The sequence below is a fragment of the Cervus canadensis genome, chromosome 24 (assembly GCF_019320065.1).
Source record: "Cervus canadensis isolate Bull #8, Minnesota chromosome 24, ASM1932006v1, whole genome shotgun sequence".
Taxonomy (NCBI): Eukaryota; Metazoa; Chordata; class Mammalia; order Artiodactyla; family Cervidae; genus Cervus; species Cervus canadensis.
In genome coordinates, this window is record NC_057409.1 from 38,989,467 (window position 1) to 39,000,264 (window position 10,798).

Below are 10,798 nucleotides of genomic sequence, written 5' to 3' on the forward strand. Positions count from 1 at the left end.
CTTTTTTCTTGTTTCTTGATGTAAGCCTGTAATGCTATGAACCTTCCCCTTAGCACTGCTTTTACAGTGTCCCATAGGTTTTGGGTTGTTGTGTTTTCATTTTCATTCATTTCTATACATATTTTGATTTCTTTTTTGATTTCTTCTATGATTTGTTGGTTATTCAGAAGCGTGTTATTTAGCCTCCATATGTTTGCATTTTTAACAATTTTTTTCCTGTAATTGAGATGTAATCTTACTGCACTGTGGTCAGAAAAGATGGCTGGAATGATTTCAATTTTTTTGAATTTTCCAAGACCAGATTTATGGCCCAGGATGTGATCTATTCTGGAGAAGGTTCCGTGTGCACTTGAGAAAAAGGTGAAGTTGATTGTTTTGGGGTGAAATGTCCTATAGATATCAATCAGGTCTAGCTGGTCCATTGTGTCATTTAAGGTTTGTGTTTCCTTGTTAATTTTCTGTTTAGTTGATCTATCCATAGTTGTGAGTGGGGTATTAAAGTCTCCCACTATTATTGTGTTACTATTAATTTCCTCTTTCATACTCATTAGTGTTTGCCGTATATATTGTGGTGCTCCTATGTTGGGTGCATATATATTTATAATTGTTATATCTTCTTCTTGGATTGATCCTTTGATCATTATGTAGTGTCCTTCTTTGTCTCTTTTCACATCCTTTATTTGAAAGTCTATTTTATCTGATATGAGTATTGCGACTCCTGCTTTCTTTTGGTCTCCGTTTGCATGAAATATTTTTTTTTTTTTTTTTACTTTTAGTCTGTATGTGTCTCTTGTTTTGAGGTGGGTCTCTTGTAGACAGCATATATAGGGGTCTTGTTTTTGTATCCATTCAGCCAATCTTTGTCTTTTGGTTGGGGCATTCAACCCATTTACATTTAGGGTAATTATTGATAGGTGTGGTCCCGTTGCCATTTACTTTGTTGTTTTGGGTTCACGTTTATACAACCTTTCTGCATTTCCTGTCTAGAGAAGATCCTTTAGCATTTGTTGAAGAGCTGGTTTGGTGGTGCTGAATTCTCTCAGCCTTTGCTTGTCTGTAAAGCTTTTGAATTCTCCTTCATATCTGAATGAGATCCTTGCTGGATACAGTAATCTAGGTTGTAGGTTATTCTCTTTCATTACTTGAGGTATGTCCTGCCATTCCCTTCTGGCCTGGGGGGTTTCTATTGATAGATCAGCTGTTATCCTTATGGGAATCCCTTTGTGTGTTATTTGTTGTTTCTCCCTTGCTGCTTTTAATATTTGTTCTTTGTGTTTGATCTTTGTTAATTTGATTAATATGTGTCTTGGGGTGTTTCGCCTTGGGTTTATCCTGTTTGGGACTCTCTGGGTTTCTTGGACTTGGGTGGCTATTTCCTTCCCCATTTTAGGGAAGTTTTCAGCTATTATCTCCTCGAGTATTTTCTCATGGCCTTTCTTTTTGTCTTCTTCTTCTGGGATTCCTATGATTCGAATGTTGGGGTGTTTCACATTGTCCCAGAGGTCCCTGAGGTTGTCCTCATTTCTTTTTATTCTTTTTTCTTTTTTTCTCTCTGTTTCATTTATTTCCACCATTTTATCTTCTACCTCACTTATCCTATCTTCTGTCTCCGTTATTCTACTCTTGGTTCCCTCCAGAGTGTTTTTGATCTCATTTATTCCATTATTCATTTTTAATTGACTCTTTTTTTATTTCTTCTAGGTTTTTATTAAACATTTCTTGCATCTTTTCAATCTTTGTCTCCAGGCTATTTATCTGTAACTCCATTTTGTTTTCAAGATTTTGGATCATTTTTATTATCATTATTCTAAATTCTTTTTCAGGTAGATTCCCTATCTCCTCCGCTTTTGCTTGACTTGGTGGGCATTTTTCATGTTCCTTTACCTGTTGGGTATTTCTTTGCCTTTTCATCTTGTTTAGATTGCTGTGTCTGGAGTGGGCTTTCTGTATTCTGGAGGTCTGTGGTTCCTTTTTATTGTGGAGGATTTACCCAGTGGGTGGGGTTAGACGATTGGCTTGTCAAGATTTCCTGGTTAGGAAAGCTTGCGTCGGTGTTCTGGTGCATGGAACTTGATTTCTTCTCTTTGGAGAGCAATGGAGTGCTCCAGTAATGAGTTTTGAGATGGGTCTATGTGTTAGGTGTCACCTTGGGCAGCCTGTATGTTGACGTTTAGGGCTATGTTCCTGCGTTGCTGGAGAATTTGCTTGGTATGTCTTGCTCTAAAACTTATTGGCTCTTGGGTGGTGGTTGGTTTCAGTGTAGGTATGGAGGCTTTTGGACGGTCACTTATTACTTAAAGTTCCATGTAGTCAGGAGTTTTCTGGTGTTCTCAGGTTTTGGGCTTAAGTCTCCTGCCTCTGGATTTCAGCTTTATTCTTCCTGTAGTCTCAGGACTTCTCCAACTACACAGCACTGATAATAAAACTTCTAGGTTAATGGCAAAAAGATTCTCCCCCGTTAGGGACACCCAGAGAGGTTCACAGAGTTACATGAAGAAGAGGAGAGGGAGGAGGGAGATAGTGTTGAGCAGGAGGAGAAAAAGGGGGACTCAAGAGGAGAGAGACAGATCTACGCAGTTGTCTGTTCCCAGAATGTTCTCCGTAGCCCAGACACCCACTAGGATTCACAGAATTGGACTGGGAAGAGGAGGAGAAAGGAGGAAATAGAGGTGTTCTGAGGTAGAAAACAGAGAGTCAAGATTGGGAGAGAAAAATCAACACACTCCTGAATAAAAATGGGAACTGAATATTGGATTCTTAAATGTTCACAATTTATATCATATATTGAAAAACAAAAATTAAACATCTAGAGTAGAGATTAGACTCTTAAAAATACTATATTAAAAACAAAAACCAAAACACACACAAAAAATTTTTTTAAAATATATATGAAGTTCAGTTTAAAAAATAGGGCTTCTCTCTCTCTTTTTTTTTTTTTTGGTAAGGTTATAGTGTATTGAAAATGAAAATTAAGGAGTAGTAGAGGAGTACTAGAGGACTTTAAAAGAAATAAGAGAAAAAGAAAAATAGAAAATAGACGAGAAAAAGGAGAAAAAAAAAGAAAGAAAGAAAAAAAAGAATTTTCCCTAATTAAAAAAATCGTAAAAATCTATGAAAATGAAAGTTAAGGAATGATGGGGGAGTAATAGGGAATTTTAAAGGAAAATAAAAGAGAAAAAATAAAAAAGAAAAAATTAAAAAAAAAATTTTTTTTTTCTTATTAAAAAAAAAAAGTAAAAATATATCTAGGAATTTCTCTGGAGCTGTTGCGGTCAGTGTCGGTTCGGCTCAGTTTCAGATATCTCCTCGTTCCAGCTTACAGATCTCGATATCTACAGGCCTCTTCCGGTGTAATCGGTGTTTTCTACAGGGATTTTAATCTGTTGCACCGCTCTCTCCTGAAGCGGTTCCCTTTGTTTATTTGGCTTCTGTTTGCCGGTCTCTTCAGAGCCTCATTTCCGCCCTGACACAGGCGGGCGGAGGTGGACTCTTATTCAGGTAGCTAGTTCTGTCGCGCTGCTGGGAGGGGCTGACGCTGCGGGGATGGGCTGGCGCTGCCGGGAGAGGCTGGCGCTGGTTTCTCGGTCTGCGCTGCTCAGAATCCCGGCCGCTCCTCATGGAGCGCGCCTCGCGCAGCTCCAGCCCTCGGGTGATCCACAAAAGCGCGGAACAAAAGGCTGAGTCCGCTCTTGTGCCTTCCCCGTCAGAGCGGTCCAGGCAGCCAGGAGCTCGACCGGCACACTCTCTCCGGGTGTGGCGCACCCTCTCCCACGGTCCCAATCTCGGTTTCTGCCGGCGCCAGTCGGGTGTGTGCGCCTTCTGCCCTCTGCCCCCAGCCCGTCCCCGCCCACGTCGGTCGGGTGCCTGCGCGCTGTGTCTCGCCGCGACCTGCTCCCGCCTCCGGCGGGTCCGGGCCGGCCCGCAGTCTGCGAGCCCCTCTCCGGACTCTCTCGGTCCCCCCGTTCGGCGAACGGCCGGCAGCGAGTTCGGGCCGGTCAATTTTCTTTCTCTTCCCTGCTCTCCCACAGTTCAAGCCGGCAACTCACAAAAGCTCCCTCCGATTGTCCTCAGGGCACTCAGGCCCGGACCCTGCCCCAAACAATGCCGCCTGCTCCTCTCCGTGCCGCCCCCACTTGCTGGTGGCGGATGCGAGTGTCCGGGGCACTTTTCTGCTGAGAGTTGCTTTTAGGCACGTAATCTGTGGGTTTTATTTATTGTTTCCCTCCCAGTCAGGTTTCCCTCCTAGATTCAAACACTTCCCCCAGGCCCGCCAGTGCGAGGGTTTCCCGGTGTCTGGAAACGTCCTTTAAAGACTTGCTTCCCGGGACGGATCTCCGTCCTTAGCTCTTTTGTCTCACTTTTTATCTTTTATATTTTTTCCTACCTCCTTTCGAAGACAATGGGCTGCTTTTCTGGGTGCCTGATGACCTCAGCTAGCGATCAGAAGTTGTTTTGTGAAGTTTGCTCTGCGTTCAGATATTCTTTTGATGAATTTGTAGGAGAGAAAGTGGTCTCCCCTTCCTACTCCTCCGCCATCTTCTGCCTTTTTCTGTTTATCACTTATTTCCAGTGCTTCACACCATGTCATGCCCAGAAGGGCACCCAATAATTGTGGAATCAATAACTGTATGAAGTCCCCACTTATACACAGATGTAGCAATTGCTTCTTGGTTCCTAGAGTTTTATTTATTTCCTTGTTGATTGCTTTTGTTTGGGCTTTTTGTTTTGCTTTGCTTTTTTGCTGCTTTTACAAGACTGCATCAGAGACATGGGAAAGAAGAAGTGTGAGCTGAGCCAGTGCAGAGTATTTTCACATGATCTCATTTAATCTTCATAATCTGTGAGGTAGCTGTTTTTCAGTTTTATGGAAATAAACTGAGGCTTAGAGATATTATACAGAATTACACCATTGGACATGGCAGAACAAGGGCGAGCCCAAGTTTCCGTTTTACTGCTGAGCTTGGCATCAGAGACCCTGTTTTGTCTTCAGGCTGGGAAGCTGCCCATGGCACCATCTTACCAAGGCTTTGGGCCTCAGTTTCCTTCTCTACAAAATAAAGACTAAAGGTCTTTATTTCTTATTCTTCTTTAAAGAATGTGTGCTTCTTTGATCTCCAGTAACAAGGTAAAGTTTTCACGTGATGACCTACTATTCTCCATAGCTAAGCAGTCTCCTTTACCAATCATTGAAGCATGGTAAAGATGGTCACAAATCTGCCTCTTCCCCACTTCCATACTTCAGTAGTGCCCCAGGTCACTGACTCTGAGACTGACCGTGGGACTCTTTCGGTTCACATGGTAACCAATGTAATGTAAGCAAGAGATATGCCAAGCGCATGTGCTTCGGAGTTTGCCCTCTGGCTGCACTTGGAAACTTTCCGCCATGTGTGAACAAAGCTTGACTAGACTTTCAGATGAAGAGAGCATGGGACCCCAGGGCTCCAGCTGACAGCTCGCCATCCCTTAGAGGCAGGACTGTAGAGGCCAGAGTAAGTTGGCAGAGACAGGCAGAAGGATTGCTGAGCCAGTCCAAACCCATGGACTCAAGTGTCAAATAAATGGTTATCATTTGAAGCCACTACATTTCAAATACTGACTTTGTATGGGGCTTCCCAGGGGGCTCTAGAGGTAAAGAACCCACCTGCCAATGCAGGTGGACACGAGAGGCATGAATTTGATCCCTGGGTTGGGAAGTTCCCCTGGAGAAGGAAATGGCGACCCACTCCAGTGTTCTTGCCTGGAGAATCCCATGAACAGAGGAATCTGGCAGGCTACAGTCCATAGGTCACAGAGTTGGACAGGACTGAATTGTCTTAGCATGCATGGAAATATAATTATGGATAATTATATATATATAATTTCTCCATTTTTAACAGTAAGTTTCTATCATATATTAATTTTTTCATTCTGAGAGAAATGTGTCAGATTTCCTAGATTTATTCTATTAAATGAGGTAAAATGTGTAATTTAATAGACACATATTTCTTCTTTGTAGGTGGGAGAAATACACTTTTACTTTCTTCTAATTTTGCCACCACTTAACTCATTAATTCATTTGGAAATTAGTGAGATTTTAGGGATGAGGCTTCTTCCCAGGCAGCACTAGTGGAAGAGACACAGGTTCGATCCCTGTGTTGGGAAGATCTCCTGGAGGAGGAAATGGAAACCCACTCCAGTAATCTTGCCTGGAGAATCGCATGGACAGAGGAGCCTGGTGGGCTATGGTCCATGGGGCCGCAGAGTTGGACACGACTGAGCAACTAAGCACATACATAAGGAAGAGGCATGAACTTAAATGATTTTTCTCCACATTAATATACAATTGTGACATTCTTTTATCATTTAATAACTCCTTTCTCAGTTATTATACTGCTTCTTGATTTCCAAGAATTAATTTCAGAAAACAGTTATATTCTTTGTCATTGGTATGGCATCCTATGAACTGACTTCTCTATTTATAATTTAATACCATATTTTTATTACAAATGTACATTTCAGAAATATAAAATATGTTACTAATATACAGTTGTTTGTAATAGTGTAACTAGTGAAAACTCTTTTTGTATCACAGACTGTAGTTTCTTTCTCTTTGCTAAATTTCTACTGCCTTTCCATCTTTCTTCTGACTCCTTCACCATCCTGTTTTCTCTTATAGGTCTTTGATTCATTTTCATCATTCTCTGACTGTAAACTTCTTGAGAGCAGGAATAGTATCTGTTTTCCCTTGTTCACTGTCTTCCACAGAGTATTCAGTCTCTGTTAGAGTGATGTGAAACTTAATTATCCCAGCAGTCCTTAGTTTCTGTTATTTATGTATGTATTTATTTAGCTGTGTTGGGTCTTAGTTCAGCACAAGGGCTCTCTAGTTGAGGTTCACAGGCTCAGTAGTTGCAGCATGGGCTTAGTTCCTACACAGTCTGTGGGAAATTAGTTCCCAGACTAGAGACCCAACTCATGTTCCCTGCATTGCAAAGCAAATTCTTAACCACTTTACCACCAGGGAAGTCCCTCAGTCCTTAGTCTTGATGCAGTCTTCCTGAACCTGTGAGTTTTCCTTCCTTATAAAGTTCCAGATCTTCTCTGGGTTATCTAAATGGCATGGTGGTGGTTTAGTCTCTAAGTCGTGTCTGACTCTTACAACCCCATGGATAGTAGCTTGCCAGGCTTCTCTGTCCATTGGTTTATCCAGGCAAGAATACTGGAATGAGTTGCCATTTTCGTTCTCCAGGAGATCTTCCCGACCCAGGAATCGAACCTGGGTCTGCTGCATTGCAGGCAGATTCTTTACCGACTGAGCTACTAGGGAAGCCCAGTCTCTAAATGGCAGAGCCAAAAGGAATAGGGAACTCTTGAGTAGCTCAAAAAAGACTTTAAAACAGGCATGTAAATTTAACTGATTGGGATGTCCTTGCAAATAGGTTCTAATTACTAGTTAAAAAAAAAAAAAATGAATGCAAGACCTGGAGACTTTTCAGGACAATGTCAGCCTTCTGGACAATATCCTATTTGCCAGGCCCAGGGTCTACAAAGATCACTTGGGTGTGGACTCTGCTTTCCAAACCAGGATAACAGTGACCAAAAGCTATGAGAGTTTCAAACTTTAACCACATGACTGTGCAAATCTTATTTTGACTACCTTAAAAAAGTATCTGTAGGAATTTAACGTCAATGTTGTCATTTAAAAACTGAGTTCTAATGTCTGTTCCCTTCTCCCACTCACAAATCTACTTCCCAAGTAGAATCTGCTCGTTGTTTAGATTTTTCTCCCCTCCTTATCCTTGATGGATGGGAGGTTCCCATTGGATTGTGAGGAATGCTCTGAGAAGTAGAACTGAAAGGCCAAAAGCACTCTTAGACCTGCCAAGGTCACATCCCAGCCCTGCCTCAACCCTAATGCTTCCCATAAGCCCTCCACTCCCTTGGCCTCACCCCAGCCCTCTCCCCCATCTTGACAGACACCACCTCTCACATCCTACCCAAACCAGCCCTCTGGAGCATTGTGTCAGCAAGGCTCCTGCCAGCATCCTTAACATCTTTACCCCAGGTGACACCCACCCTGCAAACCTCTTGATCATGCTAGATCATTTATTTCATCTGCTCCCTTTGCTTTTCTACTCTGCCTTCTGAGAGCTATGGGTGAAGCCTCACAACTGCCATCGTGCTGATGCTTACTCAGTATTTATTGAGCATCTAGTATGCGCTAAAAACACTAGAAGAATCTTTAGTAGGCTCAGAAGAATGTAACAGTAAATGAAGTCAGGTCTACTCCCTCTTAGAGAATAATGTCTGATGGGGCAGGAAAGCTCAACAATCACACCGTCACGTGATAAGGATCTTCAGGATGGAATTACAGAGAAAGCCCACAGGAGGGCACCTAACCCAGAGATAGAGGGGGCCAAGGGAAGACTATGCCACTTCAAATTCATGGTCTTCAATTCCAGTGGGGTCCCCAGCACCACTCAGAAATCTTCTGTAGTTGTTTGAGTGCATGCTAGGTCACAACAGTTGTGTCTGACTATTTGAGATCCTATGGACTATAGACCATAGGCTCCTCTGTCAGGCTCCTCTGTCCATGGAATTCTCCAGGCAAGACTTCTGGAATGGGTTGCCATTTCCTCCTCCAGGGGATCTTCCCAACCCAGGGATTAAACCTGTGTCTCTTAAGTCTCCTGCATTGGCAGGTGGGTTCTTTACCTCTGACCCATCTGAGAAGCCCCTAGTTATCTAGTCTACCGCAATTTCCCTGAAAGAATGGTTAAGATCTCATGGTTCTCCTCAAGACACCCAGATTACTCTTGCCTTTCTCACCTCGCAATAAATGAGATAGCCTCTGTCTACAAGAAGCAAGCACATTCCATGTTGAAAATCCATTTCCATCTCAATGCCTCACCTCTTGACTCAGTAAAAACAGAAACAGTGCCCTTCTTTTATCCTAGTTCTCTATCATCCCCCAATTAATTGGGGACCAAAACCTGAAAAAATTGGTTTATTTCCTCCCTCACTTTTATCTTCTTAAGTTCAAGCTCTTCCTCTTAATTACTCAATAGTAAACATATACATCTGTCTTACACACACACACATACAAATATACACACATGCACATACACACTAAATTATAAATAAATTTTAAAATAAAGCAAACTAAATGCTCTTAGGCTTCACAGATTCCAGATTAAACCCAGATTGTAACAGGTGAAAAATAACCCACTAGTTACAAACATTTTCCTGCACCTTAACAAGTTTCCTAACCCCAACCTCCACCCACTCCTGCCTCTAGGTATATCTGAGATTCCCAAATGGGAGGAAGAGGTTCTTACTTGTGTTCTTAAAAAAGGTGTGTTTGTTCCTTGCTGTACCTTGCTGGATATCTGCCTCTGCCAAACCATTGCCAGACCCCGTGTTGAGGTTCTGTCAGCCACCACTGGCGAGGTCTTAGCATGGCTGCCCTGGGCTCAGTAGCCCCTCAAGACTCCTGTTGAATCTTTAGTATGACTTATTGTTGGCCTCCCCTCAGCTGAGTTAGGGCTTCGTGCTGGGGTGCAGAGTTCCCCTGAGGGTTCTGCTCACCAATGTTCTCAAAATGGACTCTAGCCCCATCAAATTGCATGATGTCAGGACAGGTGTGACATGCAAACAGAAGGGAAGGTAATTGCTTCCATGCATCTGCCCTAGTGTCTGTTAAGAAACCCCAAAGCAAGCATGTCCTCTACACACATGATGCCTTGTACAACACCAGGGGACCCCATGCACATTCTTTTCTATGTGAATAATATACTCAGAACAAACTCTTTAGAGTCCTCTCTTGGGGGCAGTGCTGTCTAATATTCCAGGCTGTGCTTGTGACCCCATGGGCTGTAGTCCACCAGGCTCCTCTGTCCATGGAATTCTCCAGGCAAGAATACTGGAGTGGGTTGCCATTCCCTCCTCCAAGGGATCTTCCCAACCCAGGAGGGAACCCTGGTCTCCTACATAGAAGGCATTTTTTTTTTTTACCGTCTGAGCCACCAGGGAAGCCTCTGCTTCCCCACCTCCAATCAAAACCTATCTGCTAGGCATGTCTGTGTGTGTCTGAATTCCCACTGTGGTTACAGCTCAGCTTCCCAGGAGGGTCCTCAGCTTCCTGTAAATCAGTGAGTGCCAACAGATACCTGGATAGTTATGAGTGTCACAGCTCAATATGGTAGATGTCGGGGAGAAAAGTGTTCCTCCACCCTCTTAAGGGCCTTGGGTGTAAAAAGTGTACTGTCCACGACAGAGTGACAAGAGAAAAGTATACACATTTATTTAATGTAAGTTTTATGTGACACAGGAAGCTTCATAAGAAAATGAGGACCTGAAGAAATAGTTAGATTTGAGTGTTTTTGTGCTAGGATTGATGAAGAGTGGGCAGTCATGTATAAAGGTGACAAGTCAGAGAGTATGAGGTATGTGTAATAAACTGGAGGAAATATAGCAAGCCCTATTTGTTAGGATTCTTCTCAGCATCTACTTTGTCTTCATAGATAAAGATGTTCCTTTCCTCTGGGTCTAGGGAGGGTACCTCTCACCTGAGGGTTTTACGACCTATCTCAGGGGTGAAAAAGTGGAGAAAGTCAAAGTAAAATTCTTATTTCTTCTGTTATCTCAAACTCTCTTAGTTTAAAATATTGAATATGCCAAGTGCCCATATTTTGGAGCATTGTGCCCTCAACCCCACCATCGTCTTACACAAATTATGGACTAGTCATGACTCTGCTACAAGAAAATAAAGCATCACTTCTCAATCCTGCATCCAGTTCTAGCTCCTGCCTTTTTCTCT